This window comes from Aethina tumida, chromosome 1 (genome assembly GCF_024364675.1).
Source record: "Aethina tumida isolate Nest 87 chromosome 1, icAetTumi1.1, whole genome shotgun sequence".
NCBI lineage: Eukaryota > Metazoa > Arthropoda > Insecta > Coleoptera > Nitidulidae > Aethina > Aethina tumida.
The window spans coordinates 33,926,865-33,953,836 of record NC_065435.1 but is presented as its reverse complement, the minus strand read 5'-3'; the positions used below and the strand labels follow the sequence as shown (position 1 = coordinate 33,953,836).

The 26,972-nt window shown below is 32.0% G+C and overlaps 1 long non-coding RNA gene across 1 annotated transcript; it reads right to left on the bottom strand.

Annotated features, from left to right (window-relative positions):
* Positions 1-108: 108 nt before the first annotated feature.
* LOC126264222 (uncharacterized) lies at positions 109-25,893 on the bottom strand. The gene is made up of 3 exons (XR_007546986.1): positions 25,882-25,893; positions 25,609-25,786; positions 109-219 (listed from the first exon to the last, which is right to left on the bottom strand). It is a non-coding gene; the product is annotated as an uncharacterized LOC126264222 (long non-coding RNA).
* Between the last annotated feature and the right edge of the window lie 1,079 nt (positions 25,894-26,972).

Sequence of the window (26,972 nt, the reverse complement as noted above, 5' to 3'; positions counted from 1 at the left end):
CGTTTTACTGAGTACCTTGCATTATCATTCCACGTCGCCTTGTAAGCAGGCATATTCTAACTATTAACTTTTGTATTTTGACCTTAATGGAAACAAATACTTCCAGTGCTTCCGTGTCCTTTCGGTGAGCACAGGGGTGCGTCGTCAGGATTTCGAGAACACCTCCATAGGCGTATCCCACTTTGTGGAAGACTTCTGCGTTTTGGAGGTGTGGGGTGGCTGGTCGGGAGGAAGGATTGGTGTTAGGGTTAGAAGTAGGAGTACTTCCAGGATTTACCGATGGTATCTGTAGCTTAGCAGACAGCTTAATGCATTACTTATTTTCATTCGTTGTAATTCACACTCTAGTTCCGAGATTTTAATCTTAACGTCTAGTTTTCAGGTACCTCTTGGCTTATCTTTTTCGTGGACTCTACACATGGTTTATTGGTTTAGTAACCGAGGTTACCAGCCAAATTAACAACTCTTCTCTTTTGTCTGAATATGGAAACTCTTATAACTAAATTCAAACAGAAGGACGAACGTTTACCGCGCGGTTGACCTTTCTTTCTGCCAATAGAACCTGGATTTGAACCGCATTTTCCTTTTCTTCATTCACGGTTTTTGTCTCTTAGTATGAACTTCTTGTGGAACGGAACTGGCGATGTGCCGTCCGGTTCCAATAGGATTCGGAACCACTCGACCTTTTGCAGGCACACTTGCTGTTTTCGCATTTCATTATCGTTAATTCGGTTATTAAACTGTTTATAGTACGAAAACAAAATTTTAATTCAGTTGTTTCTTGGATTGGTAACCAAGGTTACCAGACAAGTAAACAAATTTTTTCATTTGTCTGAATTTGGTAACTAACTAAATTCAGACAAAAGAGGGACACTAAATAAAAACAAAAATATCACTACAAACACTTTTGAAAACTGAGGTGTGAGTGTGATGAGAATAATAGTCGATGTTACAAGAAAACTAATCGTTTATTATATTATTACAAAGTGTGCACTCGGCTAGAAACGTCAAAGACTAAAAACTAAGAACTAAAAACCCTTCGTAGCATGACGCTTGCGTTAGGGCACCTATACAGAGGGGTTCCAAGTATCAATGTGCAATTTCATTCCTTAACAAACACTTTTCCGTAGTTGCTACTCAAATTTGGATAAATGACGATTGTTACCGCTGCCATTGGTAACGACAGAAAGGTCTCTTATTGTTAGCGACTTTTGTCAATTGTTCAAAGCGCACCAGGAAATATTGTTGAGAGTAACAATTTTTGTTTGAGTTATTCGTCCTTCCTCTGCCTGCATTTAGTTATAATAGTTACCATAATCGAAAGAGAAGAGTTGTTAACGCTAATCCCAAATCTTTATCCCAACCAGCCACCCCCACTCCTGCAAAGTCTTCCAGCTCCAAAACGCAGGAACTCGGTCACCCCCAAGGAGGTGATGTCGAAATTTTCTAACTACGATGCACCAGTTATGGTTCAGTATTCAAATTTATGTATATTGAATTGTATTAAAGTATTTTAGACCAAGTACACTAAGAATTAGAAGAGACTTCTCATAGAGAAGAAAATTTTAAATTGGTTTGGGAAAAAACAGCGCTAATGATTAGCCGTCTCAGATCTCAGTTTCGGTTAATATTTTTGACAGCTCATTGACAATCTTGGCAACTGATCTTTGTGTAATTTCGTTTCGTTTGGTGTCCAATAATATACTGCTCTAAAGGCGAATTACTGAGAGGGGTTATTTCAATTTGCCAAAATATGCGGAAAGTAGGAAGGTCCTAATTATGTGATGTGAATTTATAAGTTTAACAAAATTGAAAAAAAGCAGCTAAAAAAGATGTTTAAGTTTTATTATTATCTTATCAAAGAAAATATATAAAATTTTGATATTTATTAGGAATAGCAATGTCTAATTAACAATTCACACACTTTTGTCGATGCATATTCTTCAGACAACAAAAGTATGTTTTACTTTTGATTAATAAACATATCGCCTTCATTGCTGTTGAAACCTGAATATGTACAAAATATCATTTGATTTCAAAACTGATCTTGAACAATTATTTGGTAACTTCTTAAAATTTCGTCATTGAAAAAACAAAAACAACAAAAGAAATAAGTATTTACACTTCGTTAGCTGTTTGTTTCACTTTTTTGCCTCCAATGCAGACACAAATCTAATATTTTTGTTTATATTCAAAACGTAATTATAATTTTGTCCAGATTGATGTTTTCAATGAACTCAGAAGTCTTGATTTATCTAGTAATAGAGGTCCTTATGATATTCCTTCTACAGTATTGAATGAATTGTGGATTCTCATTAACAAAGCCTCTAACAATGAAATTTAAAATGTTTTTAAAATCTACTTTATTTCCTAACGTACGTAAAAAATCGTTTGTTATACCTACCTTAAAGGATGGAGGTAGTTTACTTGTTGTTTTCCAAAATTGTCCAAAAAAATCATTTCCAAAATAATTATGCCATAGTTCCAAAATATTATAAATGAGAGTCAACATGAATTTTGCAAATATAAATCTTCTGCGACCAACCTTCTTATTTATAAACTCTCGACAGTTGGTGCTCTTGAAAATCATTTACAGGTTGATACTGTTTATACAGACATTTAAAAGGCATTTGATAGAATCTGCCATGATTTATTGTTTGCTAAACTAAATGGGCTGGATTTGACAAGTAATTTTTCCACTGTAAATAATCATAACGATTGTAATGTAAAGTGATTAGTTTTTATAAAAAAATTAATCAACACCATATTCGCAAGTTATACTTTAGATAAAAGATATTAATGTAATGTGTTTGAAATTTAAAAATGAGTAATAGATTGGGCGGTAGTTTTTCTAGAAAAGTTGGTTCGGCTCAAGCTAAACTGAATTTGGGTAAATGTAAAAGAAAAGCTGGAGAATATCTTGATGCGTTTGCCCACACATTAAAGTAGCTTTTTACACAAATACTGCTGTAGGATCCCAGGTTTTGCGATGTTTTGTCGTATAAAATAACCTCTTTCCATAATCGGTATCGCGATTATAAGTACAGCAATTAAGCAGAACGAAATACTCCCACATTAGCTGTCAAAATTGCCAGAGTTGTGAAAACGTGCGGACTCCTTAGGAACTCGTTAGGAATATTTAAACAATTACAATAATGGCAACTTGATGCCATTATTGTGGAGATGTCGATTACTAGTTCTGAAAGTCACTGAAATCAAATTAGTTGCAGATCTATCGTCGACATACAAAAACTGTCTGTGATTCTGATAGATAATTAACATGTGAAAAGAAATTGTTTTTGTTAACTTTGTTAACTTTATATTTCCATTAGAATAGATTGCTGCTAAGAGAAGTTCCAACTATTATAATTTAGTTTGAATATGTGATACGGACGACTTGAGGGATGAAATTGAAAACAAGATAACTAGATGTATATACACATAAATAAAATTTTAATTAATTAGTAATTACAAAACTAAATGAACATTTGGGAGTGGGTGTTGGACTGAGTGACATTTTACGAACTTTCAAGTTTCAATAGCAACGAAGAAATTTTGTGTATCAAATAAAAGAAAATAATATTTATGTTGCTAAGATTACGATTCCTTGTGACATATGCCAGACGTTAAAATATAAACAAAACATCCAATGTCCAATTGAACCTTATTCGAAATATGTAATTTAGAAAAAAGTTGTCTTCTTTCAAGTAAATTTGATTTGTTTCTTCCATTTCTTCTTTTATTGATGATCCTTGGTCCTGGATTTGCATTTGAGAACTTCTATGACCTTACTTATTACAAGTGTATCACCCTTACTTACTTTGTTTCTTGTGGTTGGTATTGTTGACTGAGAATAGTGTTGAGTCACTTTCAGGTTGTTTAACATCTTGTGATAGTTTTGATTTCACAGAAATTGAAGTTATCTTCATGCCGGAGCTTTCAATAGCAATAATCATTGGTTGATAGGACTCTGGTAGACTGGAGAGTAGCAATGTAACTAGCCATTCATCGTCAACTGCGAAACCAATGTTTCTGAGCTTGTGAGCAGTACACATAATTTTGCTCACACATTTCTCTACGTTTTGACATACAGTAGGTGAAGTATTATAGAGATCACGCAGCAGCCCATCACAGCGTGTCAACAAAGAGTCATCAAATGCTTATGAAAACGTATCCCATACTTCTTTTGCAGTACTACTCTCTTGCATGTGCACGTAATTTATTTAGTCAACTAGTAAATTTATCTTAGTTTTTGCCTTTGTGTCTCGTTTTGTGTCCTCAATGACACATGTGGTGGGGTCTATGCAGTTCCACAACTCCTCTTGCTGTAGGTATGTTTTTAGAGCAAATCGCCATGTTACGTAATTATCTCGGCCGGTTAACTTTTCAATTAATGCCAATTGATTGTTTGCTGACAATTTAAGAACCCTTATTCCAGATGTTACGAGAAAACACTTTTCAATTGTCGTATTGACGTTTTAGGTTAACTTCATTACTTTTCTCAGTAAGTAAGCCATTCTGGGCTTCCCTGGGCTTTTCTGGCTCCATAACCTGTTAATTTTTCTTAAAAGAATTTATTATTTCAGAAGAAAAACTTATATTTAAGAATTTAGTGTTAAAATTACAACTTAACTGTCTACAGGAGCACAATTCAAATTACAATTTTAACAGTTTATGTGTAGTTTCAGTACACTCCTACAGGTCATCACAACATTTACAATTGGATTCCTAAGAGGAAATGAAACATTATTTGTTTTAAGATGTGTTATAATTTTTCATTCTTTATAATAGCCTAAGCTACATTGCGCTGTAAATTGAGAAGAATGCTTCAGGTAAACTACTTTTGGTTAACAAGACAGCATTAAATTAACTGAGGAATGCATATTATCGGATTTTGTAAGCTGGGTCAGCTCGTTGATTAATATTTATGTGATCCCATTTTCCGCACATTTTGGCAGACTGAAATATCCTCTTTCTGTAATTCGCCAAAGAGCATTATAGGATCGGACACCAATCAAAACAAAATTACACAAAGATCAGTTGCCAAGATTGTCAGTGAGTTGTCAAAAAATACGAGCCGAAACTGAGACTGAGACGTCTAGCCATTAGCGCTACCAAATAATTCCATTCAATTAGAAACGTTAAATAATTACTTTAATAACAAGGAGTTTATTTTCTATGAGAAGGCTCTTCTAATTCTTAGGGCACTTGGTCTAAAATACTTTAATACAATTCAATATACATAAATTTCAACACTGAACCATAAATGGTGGGGTGCGTCGTAGTTACACAATTTCGACATCACCTCCTTGGGGGTGACCGAGTTCCAAGAAGTTTTCTGAGTTTTGGAGCTGGGAGACTTTGCAGGAGTAGGGGTGGCTAGTTGGGACAAAGATTTGGGATTAGCGTTAGGAGTAGGGGTACCATCAGAGTTTACCGATAGTATCCCTAGCTTAGACGACAAAGCTGTGTAAGCACTCTTTCACTCTCTGTATCTCACCTTCTGGTTCCAAAATTTTATTCCTAAGGAAATCGGGTACCTGGAAACGTCAGCAGACTTTTGGGGTTCATTGAGTTTTTTCCGGACCCTACACATAGTTTATTGGTTTAGTAACCGAGGTTACAAGCCAAATTAACAACTCTTCTCTTTCGATTATGGTAACTATTATAACTAAATTCAGACAAAAGAAGGACGAACAACTCAAAAAAAAATTGTAATTTTCAACAATATTCCCTGGTTGCTACCCACACTTTGAACAATTGACAAAAGTCGCTAACAATAAGAAACTTTTCTGTTGTTATCAATGGCAGAGGTAACGATCGTCATTTAACCAAGTTTCGGTAGCAAGTACGGAAAAGTGTTGGTAGTGATATTTTCGTTTTCATTTAGTGACCCTATTAAAGTTCCTATTAAAAGACAAGAGCCGAGAAATAAGAAAAGGAAAAGGAGGCCCAAATCCAGGTTCTATTTTCAGAAAGGAAAGCGGTACCACATCCAACGACACAGCTAGTTATTGTAAAGCCTCAGTTTTGATCGGTTACCTTAGGGTACATTAGAGTACCAATTAATTCTCTGTATCGTGTGGGGTCTTTGAATGGTTTTAAATCTCTGTTAAATTTTGAGTGGCAGTCATACAGTGTTTTAATTGGATTGCATTCTTCCATTCTGAATTTCTCTGAAATATATTTTTTTTGTTTGTGTTACTCCTTTCTTACTTTGGTTAATTTCTATTCTAAAGAAAAACCTAGCAATCTTTGATCTTCAATTTCTCAGCTAATTCTCTTTTAATTTCATTACCAGTTTGATTTTCGACAGTACTTTTGTACTCCTTAAATTTTTCAAAAACTTCTCTCTTTGACTTAAGGAAAAAACCTGGCACCACCTATTATATTCGTCTATTAATGTAAGAAGATATGTTGATCCACCGCTGAATCTGACTCGCATTGGTCCGCAGATATCTGAATGAACAATATTCAGTAACTGCTTACTTCTTCCTTCTCTATCAGTAAAGGGTTTCCTTGCTTGCTTACCTCGTTGACATTGTCACACCACATGGGTAATTTATCATTATCCAATTTATTACCGTGTACCAGTCGCTTTCTGTACAAATCCTGTACGCCTTTATAATGTAGGTACTCTAGTTGTCTATGCCACAGGACCATTTTGTTTGAATTTCTATGCATTATTCACTTGTAGACATTTGAATTTCGTTGTATATAAACATATTACAATATTTTTCATAAAATCAAGTAGCCCAAAAAGTTTTCTTTATTTGTTTAAAACAAAACTCTAATCAGTTCAGACTTTTATTTCATAAGAAACACATCTTTCTGAAGTTGCTCCTACGCTTCAATTCAAAATTAATAGTTAAATATTCTCTCTTTATTAATGAGGTTCTTCCTCATTGAGAATTGTAATTAGCAGAAATACTTATGTACAGTAGTGCTAGAAATGAAACCGATCTTACCAAACTGTTATTTTTAGGGAATAGTTTTGGCTAAATTCATTATTTATATTTACAGGAATTCCCAACTAAACACAGAATAAGGCTTCATAAAATAACACATTGATTTGTTTTCAGAATAAATTATGATTATTTTTTTATTGGAGCAAAGAGGGGGAAATCTACAAGACGTAGTGCCGGACTTTACCGACTAAAAACCCCTCTCCGGGCAATGATCCGAAGATCATGACCTAAGAGTAGTTAACCATAAAGGTTTAGGAAAATAGAAGGGAAAACTAAAGAGGTACGTAACAATCGCTACATAGTAAAGAAAAGATGTTCAAAAGAGACGCAGAGGTCTAGACAGCCAAGAGACAAGGTCTCTTGTATCTGTCGGATTCACAGGGTTGGATATCATGCAAGCATGCAATCTCCGGATTAGAGTGTTGAAAGATAGATCTCCGGAGGTTGAGGGCATGCTATTTTCTCTGAGGCTATGAAATATGAAAAAATATGCAAGAAATCCGAAAAAAGGTCAAGAAAAAGTCACAATAAAGGAGAAAACAGCAATACCAAGAAACCGTCTTCAAAAGTTCTATCAAAAAGGCTGAGGACAGGAATGTTCCTATTGTTCCACATATCTGTCTGTGTATAAAGAAGGTACTTTCAATTTATGGAAAGTTTTCCATAGTATGGGCATACGTTTCAACTCAAATAACATCTGAGAATTAAGCATGTTTATAGTAATTATAATATTAGAATTGTGCCGTAGTAGTTTTTACTCATATTTTAATCTGTAATTTATGACGGAAAATGTGATTCATAAATAATTATATTGTGTATATCTGTATATTTTTCCACTGAATAATTGGATGTTGAAAAAATCGGCAATGTGTCGAAACCATTTTATAACACCAAACTAATATTAAAATATCGACATAAGTTAAACAAAGTAGTTTTATTTGTAAAGTTATGTTATATTTAAATATTTGGGAATCTCATTTATGGTCATCCACTGTAGGTTGAAATACAAGGATGAGATTGATTCGAAACAGTTCTACCATCAAAAATATTATAACAAATTGAAAAATCATCACGATATTCCTTTGCTCTGTCAATTTGCTGAGACAGTGGATTAAAACGAATTATAAGAAAAGATATAACTGAACCACAATTGGGTGTTATATTAATACAATGTAAGAATCAAATCAAATATGCTTGAGAGAAGACAACTTTTTTATAAATTACTACATAGTTCTGACATATGCCATAAAGAAACGTAATTTGACATGTTATATTATTTTTTGACAAACAATTCGTTGCTATTGATACTTGTTTGCAAAATGTCACTCAATCACACACTCACTCGTTTTATTTTTTAATTACAAATTAATTAAAATATTATTTGTTTTCAATTCTATTCCTCACCTTATAGTAGTTGAAACTTCTCTTAGCAGCAATCTATTCTAATGGAAATATAAAATTAACAAAGTTAACAAAAACAATTTCGTTTCACATATTAATTACCTGTCGAAAATAAATGTCGACGAGAGATCTGCAACTGATTTGATTTCAGTGACTTGCAGGGCTCGTAATCTAAACCTTCAGACGGTAAGTTGCTATTTTTGTAACTGTTTAAATATTTCACCTTTTTAAATCAACAGTAAATTCACGTAGTTGATTCTTTCAGCTTGAATAAGTGAGCGACAGATTTCAACTATGCACTGAATTTTTCTCCTTCACCTTTAATTATCACCAATCTTTCCATATTTGATAATTTTATGTCGAAAATTATTTAGATTCTTCATGTCTGGATGACAAGTTCAAATAATGTTAACACAATTTATAAACCAAATCATGAAATAGTGATTTCTATTTCACAATTTTCTGGGGAAATAAAGATTTGAAATCTTTGTTGGGTTGAAATTTATAATTAATAGATTTATCTGTTGCAGTTTTGTTAAAACTTTCATCTACTTTAGTGCATATATATTTTTAGTGTTTCCATATTTTCTTGGGAGTAGGCATGTTTTGGCAAAACACTGACAACATCATCGAGAACCAAAGTTGTAGTATTTTCGTTCTGCTTATTCGGTTATCATATAATCGCGATACCGATCATGGAAAGAAGTATTTATATACAATCAAACATCGCGGAGCCTTGTATCCTATTAAGCAGTATTCTTCTAAAATATCTGTAATAAGGTATATCAAAATTGAAATGAAAGTTTATGCTCTTATAGACATTCAAGAAGTGAGACACAATTTACTTGCTTTACCTGTATGCTCCATACTTGCTTTAAAAATATGTTAAAATCGTGGTAGTAACTCTCCATATGCGTTGGGATGTAGATGGACTTCTTAGATACTTTATTTAAATTTGCATTCTGTAAAAAGAAATAATTTTTGAGGGTATTGCAAAAATTATCTTCAAATATTGATTGAATAAATCATATTGTAGAAGAGAATGAAAAACAGTGACCAAAGATTTTTTTGAAAGAAGGAAAATAACGGAGCGATTTTTAATTAGGGATGTCTCAATTTGATTATACGGCGTTGTAGTGCGTTGATTCAGTCAACCAAAGGGGCGGGGGGTTTATATAACACGATATTTTACACTAAATACTCTCTGTACTCTGTAATATTGTATAACTTTGGTTAACTTTTGATATATATACAAATCGGGATTTTTTTTTTACAGTTTCTAAGACATTTTGGTGTTTTGTTAATATATCTTATCTCCTAACTTTATTTAAGTGAACTTTAAATATAATTGGTAATATTTTGATACAGCAAAATAAAAGCCCACGGGAAATTTTCATGTGGCTTGACTTCCGAGAATTTCATGATTAATTAACACTATTTGAAATCAGAGCTCTAAAATAGATATATTTCGTTATTAATGTAATTGTTACAATATTCCGCCTTGATTAACTGCAATAAATTCTGTATCTAAGGGAATCCAAATTTAAAAAACAATAGAACACTTGTTGTAACCTAGCATCTGTAATTTACAACTGTTCCCAAAACTTAATTTAAAATATTAACAATTTCAACATTCAAGAGATGCTGTGAAACTTTAGAACAGTAGGTGTCTCACCATTCAAAAAATCAACAACAACATACGCGCCATTAATTTATTTCAGATGTAATTCATAAGAAATAACACATAATTTCTAAGGAAAGTCAAATTTGATGATTAACATCACTGGATCAAATTTAAATGGAAAATGTGTGTGGTTTAAATTAACGGTTAAGACTTGAATAATACTATTTGGAGTAAATAATTAAATTATTTATTAACAATTTCTTAAAACGAGAGAATAAGTTTTTGAGAACTCTGGTTCTGTACGTGTGTTTTGACAACTAACTGTCAACTGATGTTGGAGATTTTGCTTGTTGGACGATTTTATAATGGCCTTACCAAGTACACAAAGTTGTTCTTCTAAATTGTCGAGATATTCTGAACACAGGATCCTATAATAATAATCGAGGAGCTATTTTCCTGTCACAGTTAACTGTGTAGCATTCTGCTGATATAATTTAATTTACAATGCGAAAAAATATCTTATTCTTGAAAATTAAGCTTACGCTATAACAGAGTCAAGAATTGAGACGCAATTTACTTGGAAAATCATTTATTTAGAATACCGATCAGACATGTAGTAGATGTTAAGATTCTGCATATAGCATATAGATAAACCAAGTAAATTGTGTGTCACCTCTTGAATGTTTATCTTTCTTTTCAGTTATGTTATACCTTATTGCACGGTAAAGTAGTTTTTTTAGAAAAATACTACTTAAAATGATCCCAGGTTCCTATAATCGCGATTATAAGATTAGCAACCAATTAGAATGAAAATACCCCAACATGCCCAAGTAGTCTAATTTGTCAGCAAGTTGTCAAAACGTGCGTAGCGGTTACGAGCTCTCAAGGAAACGTGGAGACACTTAAAATATACATGCACTAAAGTAGATGAAAATTTCATCAAAATTACAAATGAGCTATTAATTATAAATTTCAACTCAACAAAGATTGCAAATTTTTACACATAAAATTGTGATTTGATTTTGTTTATAAATTGTGTTGTCATTATTTGAACTTGTCATCTAGACATGAGGAATCTAAATAAATTTTGACATAAAATTAACAAAATTAGAAAGATTGGTATCTTAGTGTTGTTTGAGGGTGATAATCCAACCAAACGTGAAAGAGAGAAATTCAGTACCTAGTTGAAATTTGCCGCTCACTAATTCTTGCTTAAAGAATCAACTACGTGAATTATTTTTTGATTTAAAAAGGTGACATATTTAAACAGTTACAATAATAGGAACCTACTGTCCGAAGGTTCCGATTACGAGTCACTGAAATCAAATCAGTTGTAGATGTCTCGACGACATTTATTTTCCATCAAAGGAATACTGTCTGTGAATCTGACAGATAATTAACATGTGAATAGAAATTGTTTTCATTAACTTTATACTTCAATGCAGAAATATATTTTGCTACTAAGAGACGTGGGGGATGAAATTGAAAACAAGTAACTTGCCTGATGTATATACACATAAATAAAATTTTAATTAATTAGTACTTACAAAATTAAACGAACATTTTGGAGTTAGTGTTGTATTGAGTGATATTTTGCAATCTTTCATGTTTCAGTAGCAACGAAGGAAGATTGTTAGTCAAATAAGAGAAAATAACATTTATGTTGCTAAGATTACGTCACCTTATGATGTATGTTAGCCTGTCCAATTATAGGCAAGAGTTATGGTTAATTCAATTAAACCTAATTCTTAATCACGTTGTCTTCTTTCAAGTAAATTTGATTTGATCTTATATTGTACTAATATTACATCAAATTGTGGTTCAGTTATATTTTTTGTTATAATTCTATTCGTTTGAATCCACAGTGTCAACAAATTGACAGAGCAAAGAAATGTCGAGATGAGTTATAATAACTTTAATGGTAGAACTGTTCCGAATCAATTTCATCCTTATATTTCAACTTACACTAAATGACTATAAATGTGGTTCCCAAATATTTAAATATAATATAACTTTCCAAATGAAACTACTTTGTTTAAGTTTTGTGGTTAATTTAATTAATTTTAACCTCCAATTAGTTAGTGGAAAGAAGTACTTAAAAGATATATGCGACATAATTTTTTAGGAAACACATTTACTGATTATAGTACAGATTAAATTTTAAGGAAGAATTACTTCGACACTATTCTAAAATTATAATTAGAATAAACAAGCTTAATTCTCAGATGTAGGATGAGTTATAAGGTAGGTCCATACTATCGAAACATGGGACTCGAGATGTCGATCTGTGGTACAAGAATTGAACTTCTATCCAAAGAAAATTTCGACACGAAGCGGATTCAGGTAGAGGCGTTACTTACCAAAATCGATACCTGGAATTTCGTTAATGAAGTATCAAAGTCAGTTAGATGTCAGGGTGACAAAAAAAGTGAATCAGCGCTTAAAACGTGGATGTAAATAAGATAAAAAGGTAAATGCGGACATAATCCTATGCATAAGCCCATCGGACCTCAAGAGTATCAAAGGATGCGAGATTTCCAAAGATGTATGGCACTTTTGAAACAATTATTTTATATATTTTATATATTTTATATTATTTGATTAAGTATAAATAAAATTGGATAACGATAAATTACCCACGTGGTGTGGCTTATATCAATGAGGTAAATATGCGAGGACACCCTTTACTGCCAGAGAATTAAGAAGTAAGCAGTTACTGAATATTGTTCATTCAGACATCTGCGGACCAAAGCGAGTTAGAACCAAAGGTGGATCAAGATATCTTTGAACATTTATAGACGATAATAGTGGATGGTGCAAGGTGTATTTTCTCATGTCAAAAGGAGAATTTCTTGAAAAATTTAAGGAGTACAAAAGAACTGCTGAAAAACGAACTGGTAATGAAAGTAAGAGAGAATTAGCTGAGAAATTGAAGATCAAAGAATGCTAGGTTTTTTTTGGAATAGAAATTAACCAAAGTAAGAAAAGAGTAACACTTAAACAAAAAAAATATAGGTTAGAAAGTTAACAGAGATTTAAAAATGTTCAAAGACTCCACACGATACAGAGAATTAATTGGTACTCTAATGTACTCTAATCCAGCCGATCAAAACTGGGGCTTTACAATAATTAGCTGTGTCTTTCTGACAATCGAACCTGGATTTGAGCCGCCTTTTCATTTTCTTATTTCACGGTTTTTGTCTCTCAATAGGAACTTCTTCTGAAATGAAACTGGCGATGTGCCGTGTGGCCCCAATAGGACTCTGAAGCACTCAAACTTCTTGCAGGCACGCTTGCTGTTTACTCATTTCATGACCGCTAATTCAGTTATTAAACTGTTTATAGTACGAAAACCTAAACTTAATTCAGTTGTTTCTTGGATTGGTAACCAAGGTTACCAACCAGGTAAACAAATTTTTTTATTTGTCTGAATTTAGTAACTAACTAAATTCAGACCAATTCAGTTACCATATTCGAAAGAGGAGAGTTGTTAATTTGGCTGGTAACTTCGGTTACTAAATCAATAAACTATGTGTGTGAACTATGTGTAGTGTCCGGAAAAGAGACAAGCTAAGTGAAAATCTCAATAAAATCCAAATGTCTGCCGACGTTTCCAGAGGTACCCGATTTCCTTAGTGTTCAAATTTATGTATATTGAATTGTATTAAAGCATTGCATATTCTTCAGACAACAGAAGTATGTTTTACTTTTGATTAATAAACATATCGCCTTCATTGCTGTTGGAACCTGAATATGTACAAAATGTAATTTGATTTCAAAACTGAACTGAACTGAACAATTATTTGGTAACTTACAATTTCGTCGTTGAAAAGACGAAAACTACAAAAGAAATAAGTATTTAGTCTTTACACGTGAGCTGTTTGTTTCGTTTTTTAGCTTTCAATGCAAACACAAATTTAAGCAATATCGTTTTGTCATGAAAATATTTTGGTTTATATTCAAAAAATAATAATAATTTTTTCCAGATTGATGTTTTTTAATGAACTCAGAAGTCAGACTTATCTAGTAATAGAGGTCCTTATGATATTCCTTCTACAGCATTGAATGAATTGTGGATTATCATTAACAAAGCCTCTAAAAATGGAATTTAACTTGTATTTAAAATGTGCTTTATTTCCTAATGTACAGAAAAAATCATTTATTACACCTACCTTAAAGAATGGAGATAGTTTACTTGTAACAAATTTAGGCCTGTATGAAAAATGTTTTGTATTCCATAATTGTCCAAAAAAATTCATTTTCAAAATAGTTCCAAAATATTATAAATGAGAGTCAACATGGATTTTGCAAATGTAAATCTTCTGCGACCAACCTTCTTATTTATAACAATTCGACAGTTGTTGCTCTTGAAAATCATTTACAGGTTGATGTTGTTTATACAGACTTTTAAAAGGCATCTGATAGAATCTGCCATGATTTATTGTTTGCTGAACTAGCTGGGATGGAGTTGTCAAGTAAGTTTTCCACTGTAGATAATCATAACGATTGTAATGTAAAGTGATTAGTTTTTTAAAAAAAATAAATCAACATTATTTTCGAAAGTTACACTTTACATAAAAGATTTTAATGTAATATGTTTGAAATTTAGAAATGTGTAACAGATTAGGCGGTAGTTCATCTAGAAAAATTGGTTTGGCTCAAACTAAAATAAATTTGCGTAAATGTAAAAGAAAAACTGGTGAATATTCTGGTGCACTGATTGCAGAACAATTTTTAGATGGGATGGACAGTAATTTAGCATATAAATTCCAGCTTAAAGTATGCGTTATTGTTGAAGAAGAAATAATGTGTAGAAATAGTTAATCTTTCCATTTCTCTGTTAACATCAACTATTATTGACTAGTAATTAATAAGTCAACTTAGTTGTCACGCCCTTCCATATTCTGTCATTGTCAAAACTTTTCGGGTTATTCATCAAACTCTCTAATACCCTCAAAAATTATTTCTTATTACAAATTGTAAATTTAAATAAAGCATCCTAAGAACTCCATTTACAACTCAACGCATATGGAGAGTTACTACCACGATTTTAATATATTTTTAAAGCAAGTATGGAACATATAAGTAAAACAAGTAATCGTGTCTCACTTCTTGAATGTCTATAATTTCGTAAGCGTTCCTTTTAATTATGTTGCCCTTGTTGCACTATAAAGTAGATTTTTAGAAAAATAATGGTTAATAGGATTCCAGGTTCTGCGATGCTTTGTCGTATAAAATAACCTCTTTTTATAATCGGTATCGCGATTATAAGATCAGCAATTAACCAGAACGGAAATACTTCAACATTAGTTGACTAAGTTGTCAGAAAGTTGTCAAAACGTGCGTACTCGATAGCAACTCTCAAGAAAACGTGGAGACACTAAAAATATATATGTAATAAATCAACAAAAGAATGCTATTACTTATAAATTTCTACTATAAAAAGATTGCAAATCTTTACGCAGAAAATTGTAGAATAGAAATCAATATTTCATGATTTGGTTTAAAAGTTGTGTTGACATTATTTGAACTTGTCATCCAGACATGAGGAATCTAAGTAATTTTCGTCATAAAATTAGCAAATATGGAAACATTGGTATCTTAGTGTTGTGGGAGAGTGATAACCCAACCAAAAGTGAAAGAGAAAAATTCAGTGCATAGTTGAAAATTGTCGCTCACTAATTCAAGCTGAAAGAATCAACCACGTTAATTTACTGTTGATTTAAAAAAGTGAAATATTTAAACAATTACAATAATGGCAACTCTTTGTTTGAGGATTTCGATTACGAGTACTGAAAAATCACGGAAATCACGAACTTTCAAGTTTCAGTAGCAACGAAGGAATTTTGTTTATCAAATAAAAGAAAATAACATTTATGTTGCTAAGATTACGTTTCCTTGTGACATGTGCCACACGTTACAATATAAACAAAACGTCCAATGACCAATTAAACCATATTCGAAATATGTGATTTAGAAAAAAGTTGTCATCTTTCAAGTAATTTTGATTTGTTTCTTTCATTGTATTAAAATTACATCAAATTGTGGTTATATTTTTATTATATTTCTATTTGTTTTAATTGACAGTGTCATCAAATTGACAGAGAAAAGAAATATCGAGATGATTTTTCGATTTGTTATAATAACTTTAATGACAGTGATTCATTTATTTAATGACCACGTTACAAATCACATCTGTGTGTGAAATGATATGGACAAATTGCACGTGTTGATTACCAGGAAACTTTTGCACAAACAATCAGTTCAATACGATCGTTACTATCTGTGGCTGTACAAAATAATCACAAAATCAAGTAACTAGACGTAAAGACAGCATTTTTATATGGAGAACTTGAAGACACCTATTTATGACTTAACAAGAAGGGTTGGATCATGACGAAAACATGGTATGTAAATTGAACAAGTCACCATATGGGTTAAAACAATTCCCTTGCTGCTGGCATGCCAAATTCGACTCTACACCGAAAAGAGTTTTAGTATTTATATGGAACAAATTTTAAACAGAATTGAAATGACTAATGCTGATCCTAATACTGTTCCAGTCGACCCTAACATAAAGCTACAGTAGGAAGATACTACCTCACTTCTGCTCTTCATAATAACACAGCTCGTTCCGTCAAATTTTATTTGGCTACCATCGCAAATAATCTGACTTAGAGACAATAGATTTGTTGCCAATTTAGGAACACATAATACTTTTGTAAAAAGCACGCACCTTTTTGTTTTGGCCTTCATCGTCATAATGGTCCAACCTCACTTGTTCTGAGCATTGCACAGATTATACTTTGTTGTTTGCGACTCTGATTTTCTGTTTGACAGGAGCCGTCATATTTTCAAGCATGTTCTTACGTCTTGTCATGTGTGACGATGCATCGGAAGCCACTTACCATGGGTCATTTTGGCTGGATGTTGCCTCAAACGCAGCAGCATATGATGAACTACTTGCTTTTTGTTGAACATTCTTGGTTCTGGATTTGCGTTTGAGGACTTTTATGACCTTACTTGTTACAAGTGTAGCACCTTGGACCCTTACTTTGTTTCTGTGGTTGTTTTTAATTTTCTTGATGACTGAGAATACTGTTGAGTCACTTTCAGGTTGTTTAACATCTTGTGATAGTTTTGATTTCACAGAAACAGAAGGTATCTTCATGCCGGAGCTTTCAATAGCAATAATCATTGGTTGATAGGATTCTGGTAGACCGGAGAGTAGCACTGTAAATAGCCATTCATCGTCAACTTCGAAACCAATGTTTCTGAGCTTGTGAGCGGTACACATTATTTTACTCATATATTTCTCTACGTTTTAACATGCAGTATGTGAAGTATTACAGAGATCATGCAGCAGCCCATCACAGCGTGTCAACCAAGATTTATCCCATACTTATTTTGCAGTACTAGTCTCTTGTATGTGCACGTAATTTATTGAGTCAACTAGTAAATTTATCTTAGTTTTTGCCTTTGTGTCTCGTTTTGTGTCCGCAATGACACATGTGGTGGGTTTTATGCAGTCCACAACTTCTCTTGCTGTAGATGTGTTTCTATAGCAAATAACCAGGTTACGTAATAATCTCGGCCTGTTAACTTTTCAATTAATGCCAATTGATTGTTTGCTGACAATTTAAGAACCCTTATTCCAAATGTTACGAGAAATCACCTTTCAATTGTCGTATTGACGTTTTAGGTTAACTTTATTACTTTTCTCAGTAAATAAGTCTTTCTGGGCTTAAAAGAATTTATTATTTCTCAAGAAAAATTTATATTTAAGAATTTTGTGTTAAAATTACAACTTAACTCTCCACAGGCGCACAATTCAAATTACAATTTTAACAGTTTATGTGTAGTTTCAGTGCACTCCTACCTGGTCATCGCATCAGTTACAATTGGCATCCCAAGAGGAGATGAAACATTATTTGTTTTAAGTTGTGTCAAAATTGTTCATTCTTTATAGTAGTGTAAGCTACATTGCGCTGTAAATTAGATTTTTTTTAGAAGAATCCTTCAAGTAAACTAATTAGGGTTAACAAGACAGCATTAAGTTAACTAAGGAAAGCATATTATCAAATTTAGTACGCTGGGTCAGCTCCTGGAGTAATATTTATACGATACACATTCTCCACATTTTGGCAGATTGAAATAACCTCTTTCCGTAATTCGCCAAAGAGCATTATAGGATCGGATACCGAACAAAATAAAATTACACAAAGATCAGTTGTCAAGATTGTCAAGGAGTTGTCAAAGAATACGAACCGTATTCCATATCAGTTTTCACAATATTGCCAAACTAATTTAAGTGTTTCTTTTCTATGAAAACTTTTTTCTAAATGTTAGTGTATTGACCTTTTTGCTTTAATTCAATTCAAAATACATAAATTTGAACACTGAACAATTTCTAACATTATCTCAGTCATCTAAATCTTATCAATATTATTAAAATTTGCCCTAATATATATTATTCTTTTCCTTGAAAAATATTACATTTTACCAGTGTGCGTTTATTTTCGGATTCAAACTCAGATAAATAAACTATATGTAGTTTGAGGAGAAAAGACAAGCCAAGTGAAAATCTCAATAAAACCCAAAAGTCTGCCGGCGCTTCAAGAGGCCTTAAGATTAAAATATCGGAACTAGAGGGTGAACTACAACGAATGAAAGTAAGTAATGCAGTAAGCTGTCTGCTAAACTACAGACACCAATCCTTTCTCCCAACTAGCCACCCCACACCTCCGAAACGCAAAAGTTTTCCATGAAGTGGGTCACGCCTATAAAAGTGATGTCGAAATCGTCTGATGATGACGCACCCCTGGGCTCACCGAAAAGACATGAAAGTACTGGAAGTCTTTATATCCATTATGGTCAAAAGCCAAAAGTGAATAATTGGAACAGTTTACCAGCATCTGGTTCTGATTTTTATTCCAATCATTGTGCATCAGTGGATATATTTTTAGTAACTGGAGATTGAAACCTACCCAGAGTGAATTGGACTAATGATGAGTTTAGTGTTTTCATGAGTTCTGAGGTTTACTCATTAAACTATCACTTATCATTAGTTGATTGGGATTTACTTTTTAGCAATATGGATGTTAATGATTGTGAGCACAAATCTTATGAAATTTTATACAATATGTTCAAACTTGATATACCTGTAAAAATAATTAAGAACTATGTTTCTTAAGTTGTTCTATAAAGAGCTTATGACATTATTCATTTGCAGATATTTGAATTTCGTTGTCATAAGCAAAATTAAATATTTTTCATAAAATCAAGTAGCCCAAAAAGATTTCTTTATTTGGTTACCACAAAACTTTAATCAGTTCATATCGAAACCTACCTCTCTTATACATAATTTGTTTTCAGAATAAATTCAATAAATTAAGATTGAAATCTGAAAGTACGATGTAAAAGGCAAATGCTGGAAAGATTCTAGTGGCCCAAGAATTGGATTTAAATGTACGTATAATTTTCATCTGTATTCAAGATTTTTATAATTAATGATATATTTTATGCTAAAACACACACAATTAAATTATTTAATTTAAATAAAAAACAAATAAGCTATTTCGACGATTCGTTGGACATCAGGAATCGACACATTGACAGACTGATTACTATCATATAAATGAAGATGAAATGTGCTATGACAAAGCCACATATCGGGAAATATGAAAAAAAAAATCCAAGAAATCAAGAAAAGTACAAGCAAAAATCCCAATAAAGAAGAAAACAGCATTACCAAAAGTTCTACCAAAAAGGCTGAGGACTGGAATGTTCCCGTTGGAGTTCCACATATCTGTCTGTGTATAAAGCAGGTACTTTCATTTTGAGAATTAAGCATGTTAATAATAATTATAATTTTATAATTGTGGCGAAGAAATTTTTCCTATTGTAATCTGTACTCGATGACGGTAAATGCGTTTCCTAAATAATTATGTTGTATATATTATAAATAATTATGTTATATATAGCTGTAAATCTTTCTACTGAAAAATTGGTGGTTGAAAAAATCGACAATGTGTCGAAACCATTTTATAACATCAAACTAAATTTTCGACTTAAGTTAAACTAAGTAATTTTATTTGTAAAGTTAAGTTATATTTAATTATTTGCGAATCTCATTTATAGTCTTCCAGTGTAGGTTGAAATATAAGGATGAGATTGATTCGAAACAGTTCTACCATCAACAATATTATAACAAATCGAAAAATCATCACGATATTCCTTTGCTCTGTCAATTTGCTGACACTGTGGATTAAAACGAATAGAATTATAAGAAAAGATATAACCGAACCACAATTTGGTGAAATACATGATACAATATAAGAATCAAATCAAGTTTTGCTTGGAGAAGACAACTTTTTTGCTAAATTACATACTTCTGACATATGTCATAAGGAAACGTAATCTTAGCAACATAAATGTTATTTTATTTTTTGACAAACAATTGGTTGCTATTGAAACTTGAAATAAATGTCGACGAGAGATCTGCAACTGATTTGATTTCAGTGACTTTCAGGGCACGTAATCTAAACCTTCAGACAGTAAGTTGCTATTTTTGTAACTGTTTAAATATTTCACCTTTTTAAATCAACAGTAAATTCTCGTAGGTGATTCTCTCAGCTTGAATAACTGAGCGACAGATTTCAACACTGAAATTTTCTTTTTCAACATTGGTTATCACCCTCAAATGATATACTAATCTTTCCATTTTTGATAATTTTATATCGCAAATTATTTAGATTCCTCATGTCTGGATGACAAGTTCAAATAATATCAACACTACTTATAAACCAAATCATAAAATAGTAATTTCTATTTTACAATTTTCTGCGTAAATATTGATTTGCAATCTTTGTTCGGTTGAAACTTATAATTAATGGCTTTATCATTTGCAGTTCTGCTAAAATTTTCATCTACTTTGGTGCATATATATTTTTGGTGTCTCCATATTTTCTTGACAGTATGCGTGTTTTGGCAACACACTGACAACATCGAGAACTAAAGATGGAGTATTTTCGTTCTGCTTATTCGCGATACTGATCATAGAATGAAGGTATTTTATACTACCAAACATCGCGGACCCTTGTATCCTATTAAGCAGTATTCTTCTAAAATATCTATAATAATAATAATAATAATAATATCATAATTGAAATGAAAGTTTATGCTCTTATAGACATTCAAGAAGTGAGACACAATTTACTTGCTTTACCTATATGCTCCATACTTGCTTTAAAATTATGTTAAAATCGTGGTAGTAACTCTCCATATGCGTTGGGATGTAGATGGAGTTCTTAGGATGCTTTATTTAAATTTGCCATCTGTAAAAAGAAATAATTTTGGAGGGTATTGCAAAAATTATCTTCAAAAATTGATTGAATATATCATATTGTAGAAGAGATTGAAAAATACAGTGACCAAAGTTTTTTTTGAAAGAAGGAAAATAACGGAGCGATTTTTAATTAGGGATGACTCAATTTGATTATACGTCGATGTGGTGCACTGATGCAGTTAACCAAAGGGGCGGTATATATAACACGATATTGTACACTAAATACTCTCTGTACTATGTAATATTGTATAACTTTGATTAACTTTTGGTATATATACAAATCGGAATTCTTTTTTACAGTTTTTAAGACATCTTGGTGTTTTGATAATATATCATATGCCTAACTTTACTTAAATGAATTTTAATATGATTGGTAATATTTTGATTCAGCAAAATTAAAGCCCACGGGAATTTTTCATGTGACTTGATTTTCGAGAATTTCATGACGAATTAACACTATTTGAAATCAGAGCTCTAAAATAGATATATTTTGTTATTAGTGTAACTGTTCCAATATGATTGAATAAATGCAACAAATTATGTAGCTAAGGGAAATCTAATTTAAAAAACAATACAACACTTATTGTAAATTAGCAACTGTTATTTACAATTGTTCCTACAACTTAATTTGAAATATTAACAATTTCAACATTCAAGAGATGCTGTGAAACTTGAGAACACTAGGTATCTCATCATTCAAAAACTCAACAACTACAAACACGCCATCAATTTATTTCAGATGTAATTCATAACACATAATTTCTTAAAAGAGTCAAATTTGATGATTAACATCAATGGATTGAATTTAAATGGAAAATGTGTAGGGTTTAACATAATGGTTAAGGCTTGAGTAATACCATATGGAATAAATAATGAAATTATTTACTAACAATTTCTTAAAACAGGAGAATAAGTTTTTGAAAAATCTGGTCCTGTACGTTTGTTTTGAAAACTAACTGACAACTGATATTTCAGTTATTTCATTTTGCTTGTTGGTCGATTTTATATTGGCGATACCAAATATAGAAAGATGATATTCTAAATTGTCGAGATATTCTGAACACAGGTTTCTATAATAATAATGGAGGAGCTATCCTTCTGTAACAGTTAACAATGAAACATTCTTCTGATACAATTTAATTTACAATGCGAAAAAACATCTTATTATTGAAAATAAAGCTTACGCTATAACAGAGTCAAGAATTGAGACACAATTTTCTTAGAAAGGCATTTATTTGGAATACCGATCAGACATGTGTCAGATGATGATATTCTTCCAGGTAAATAGAAAGGAAGAAGAACTGCCTTCGTTGCTATTGAACCCAGATTATGTACAAAACTATTTTTTGGTAAATTTACCTTCTAAACTTGTTCATTAAGTTATTGCAAAGAGCACAAAAAACTTGAGCAACTTTTATTTATCTTCTAAAGGGTTCTTATCCCATCAAATAACATTCGCAAAGTTCAATTTATATTGTGCATCACAATATTCAAGTTTTGATTCACCACCACGATTTGAACTTTATTTTAAAGCAAGTATGGAGCATGTAGGTAAAGTAAATTGTGTTTCACCTCTTGAATGTTTATAAAGATTTTTTATAAAAATACTAATTAATAGGATCCCAGGCTCCTAGAATCGCGATTATAAATCAAGAAAACGTGGAGACACTTAAAATATATATGCACAAACGTAGATGAAAATTTCAACAAAATTACAAATGATAGAGCTATTAAGTATAAATTTCATCTGTACAAATTGTAAAGTAGAAATCACTTTTTCATGATTTTGTTAATAAAATGTGCTGACATTATTTGAAGTTGTCATCTAGAGATGAGGAATCTAATTAAATTTTGACATAAAATTAGCAAATTTGGAAAGATTGGTATCTTAGTGTTATTTGAGGGTAATAATCCAACCAAACGTGATAGAAAAATTTCAGTACCTAGTTGAAATTTGCCGCTCACAAATTCTTGCTTAAAGAATCAACTAGGTGAATTATCTTTTGATTTAAAAAGGTGAAATATTTAAACATTTACAATAATAGCAACCTACTGTCTGAAGGTTTCGATTACGACTCACTGAAATCAAATCAGTTGCAGACCTCTCGTTAACATGTGAATAGAAATTGTTTTTGGTAACATTGTTAACTTTATACTTAAATGCCGATATATATTTTGTTGCTAAGAGAGGTGAGGGATGTCGTCTTTCAAGTAAATTTGATTTGATCTTACATTGTATTAATATTACATCAAGTTGTGGTTCAGTTATATTTTTTGGTATAATTCTATTCGTTTGAATCCACAGTGTCAACAAATTGACAGAGCTAAGAAATATCGAGATGAGATGAGTTATACTAAATGGTAGAACTGTTCCGAATCAAATTCATCCTTATATTTCAACCCACACTAAATGACTATAAATGTGATTCCCAAATATTTATATATAATATAACTTTCCAAATAAAACTACTTTGTGTACCTTTAAGTTATGTGGTTAATTTAATATAAGTTTGTTTGTTAATAAATGGTTTCGACCCATTGTCAATTTTTTTAACCTTCAGCTATTCAGTGGAGGTACTGAGTTATATGGAACATATTTTTTTAGGAAACACATTTAGTGATTACAGTACAGATTAAAATTTAAGGAAAAATTACTTCGGCACTAATCTAAAATTATAATTGCTATAAACAAGCTTCATTCTCAGATGATAGATGAGTTGAAACCTAGATCCACACTATAGAAACATTTCCATAAAATGAAAGTACTTGCTATATACAGAGATATGTGGAACTCCAACGGAAACATTCCAGTCCTCAGTCTTTTTGGTAGAACTTTTGAATACGGTTTCTTGGTAATGATGTTTTCTTCTTTATTGTGATTTTTTTTTGTACTTTTTTCGGATTTCTTGGATTTTTATTCATATTTCATAGCCTCAGAGAAAATATTTGCCGATGTCGTCAGGTTTTGTCGTGGCTCATTTCATCTTCATTTATATGATGGTAATCAGCCTTTCCATGTGAACGTAACTCGTCGTGCCCAACGAATCGTCGAAATACTTTAAAAAAGATATATAAAATTAATAATAAAGATTAATTTTATTATATATACCAATTTTATTTGTTTTTCATTTAAATTATATAATTTAATTGTGTGTTTTAACATAAAATATGTCATTAATTATAAAAATCTTGAATACAGATGAAAATTATTATTAAATCCAATTCTTAGGCCACTAGAATCTTTACACCATTTGCTTTTTGCATCGTACTTTAAGATTTCAATCTTAATTTATTCTGAAAACAAATTAATTAGGTATAAATGTGTTGTTTTAAGGAGCGTCATATACATGAAAGTTCTTATTCTTTGTTTAGTTGGGATTCCTGTAAGTAAATTAATGAATTTAGACAAAAATATTACCTAAAAATAACAGTTTGATACGATCTGTTTCATTTCTAGCATTACTATACACAAGTATTTCTTCAGATTATCATTTCCAATGAGGCAGGGACTCATTAATAAAAGCGAGAATATTTAACTAATAATTTTGAATTGAAGCGTAGGAGCAACTTCAGAGAAATGTGGTTCGTATGAAATGTTTGAACTGATTAAAGTTTGGAGGTAAACAAGTAAAGAAAACTTTTTGGTCTACCTGATTTTATGAACAAAATTGAAATTTGTTTATGGGAACGGAATTCAAATGTCTACAAATGAATAACGAATAGTTAATTTTATAAGCTCTTTAGAGAACAACTTAGGAAACTTAGTTCTTAATTTTTTTACATGTAGATAAAATAGGAACATATTGTACAAAATTTCATAAGACACAATCAACCAATGATAATTGATAGTTTAAAGTGTAAACCTCAGTACTCATGCAAACACTATACTTACTCATCATTGGTCCAATTCACTCGAGGCAAGTTATGTTAGAATATCTAGACATCGTGTATAACGGTTGTGATGACAACGGAGAATAAAAACAATAGAAGAGCGTAGTTATAGAAACAGAGTTAAGTTGTAAGAGCAGAGTTAGTTGTATACAGCCCACCAATGTTGTAAGATAGTCAATAAGCGTTTTACTGAGTACCTTGCATTATCATTCCACGTCGCCTTGTAAGCAGGCATGTTCTAACTATTAACTTTTGTGTTTTGACCTTAATGGAAACAAATACTTCCAGTGCTTCCGTGTCCTTTCGGTGAGCACAGGGGTGCCTCGTCAGGATTTCGAGAACACCTCCATAGGCAGACAGCTTACTGCATTACTTACTTTCATTCGTTGTAATTCACCCTCTAGTTCCGAGATTTTAATCTTAACGTCTAGTTTTCGGGTACCTCTTGGCTTATCTTTTTCGTGGACTCTACACATGGTTTATTGGTTTAGAAACCGAGGTTACCAGCCAAATTAAAAACTCTTCTCTTTTGTCTGAATATGGCAACTCTTATAACTAAATTCAAACAGAAGTACGAACGTTATGTCTAACTCCATTTGGGGGTCTGATGTCGGTGTGGCGCTTTGCCGAATTTTGTTGTTGTTACTTACTTTAGATAGTTAACTCTTTCGGAACTTGGAACGGAGTCGTGCTCAGGGTTTACCGGGCGGTTGACCTTTCTTTCTGCCAATAGAACCTGGATTTGAACCGCCTTTTCCTTTCCATCTTTCAAGGTTTTTGTCTCTTAGTAGGAACTTCTTGTAGAACGGAACTGGCGATGTGCCATCCGGTTTCAATAGGATTCGGAACCACTCGACTTTTGCAGGCACACTTGTTGTTTTCCCATTTCATTATCGCTAATTCGGTTATTAAACTGTTTATAGTACGAAAACAAAAATTTAATTCAGTTGTTTCTTGAATTGGTAACCAAGGTTACCAGACAAGTAAACAAATTTTTCATTTGTCTGAATTTGGTAACTAACTAAATTCAGACAAAAAGGGACACTAAATAAAAACAAAAATATCACTACAAACACTTTTGAAAACTGAGGTGTGAGTGTGATGAGAATAATAGTCGATGTTACAAGATCGTTTATTATATTATTACAAAGTGTGCTAGAAACGTCAAAGACTAAAAACTAAGAACTAAAAACCCTGCGTAGCATGACGCTTGCGTTAGGACATCTATATAGAGGGTTCCAAATATCAATGTGCAATTTCATTCCTTAACAAACACTTTCCCGTAGTTGCTACTCAAATTTGGATAAATGACGATTGTTACCGCTGCCATTGGTAACGACAGAAAGGTCTCTTATTGTTAGCGACCTTTGTCAATTGTTCAAAGTGCAACCAGGGAATATTGTTGATAGTAACAATTTTTGTTTGAGTTGTTCGTCCTTCTTCTGTCTGAATTTAGTTATAATAGTTACCATAATCGAAAGAGAAGAGTTGTTAACGCTAATCCCAAATCTTTATCCCAACCAGCCACCCCCACTCCTGCAAAGTCTTCCAGCTCCAAAACTCAGGAACTCGGTCACCCCCAAGGAGGTGATGTCGAAATTGTCTAACTACAATGCACCAGTTATGGTTCAGTGTTCAAATTTATGTATATGGAATTGTATTAAAGTATTTTAGACCAAGTACACTAAGAATTGGAAGAGACTTCTCATAGAGAAGAAACTTTTAAATTGGTTTGGGAGAA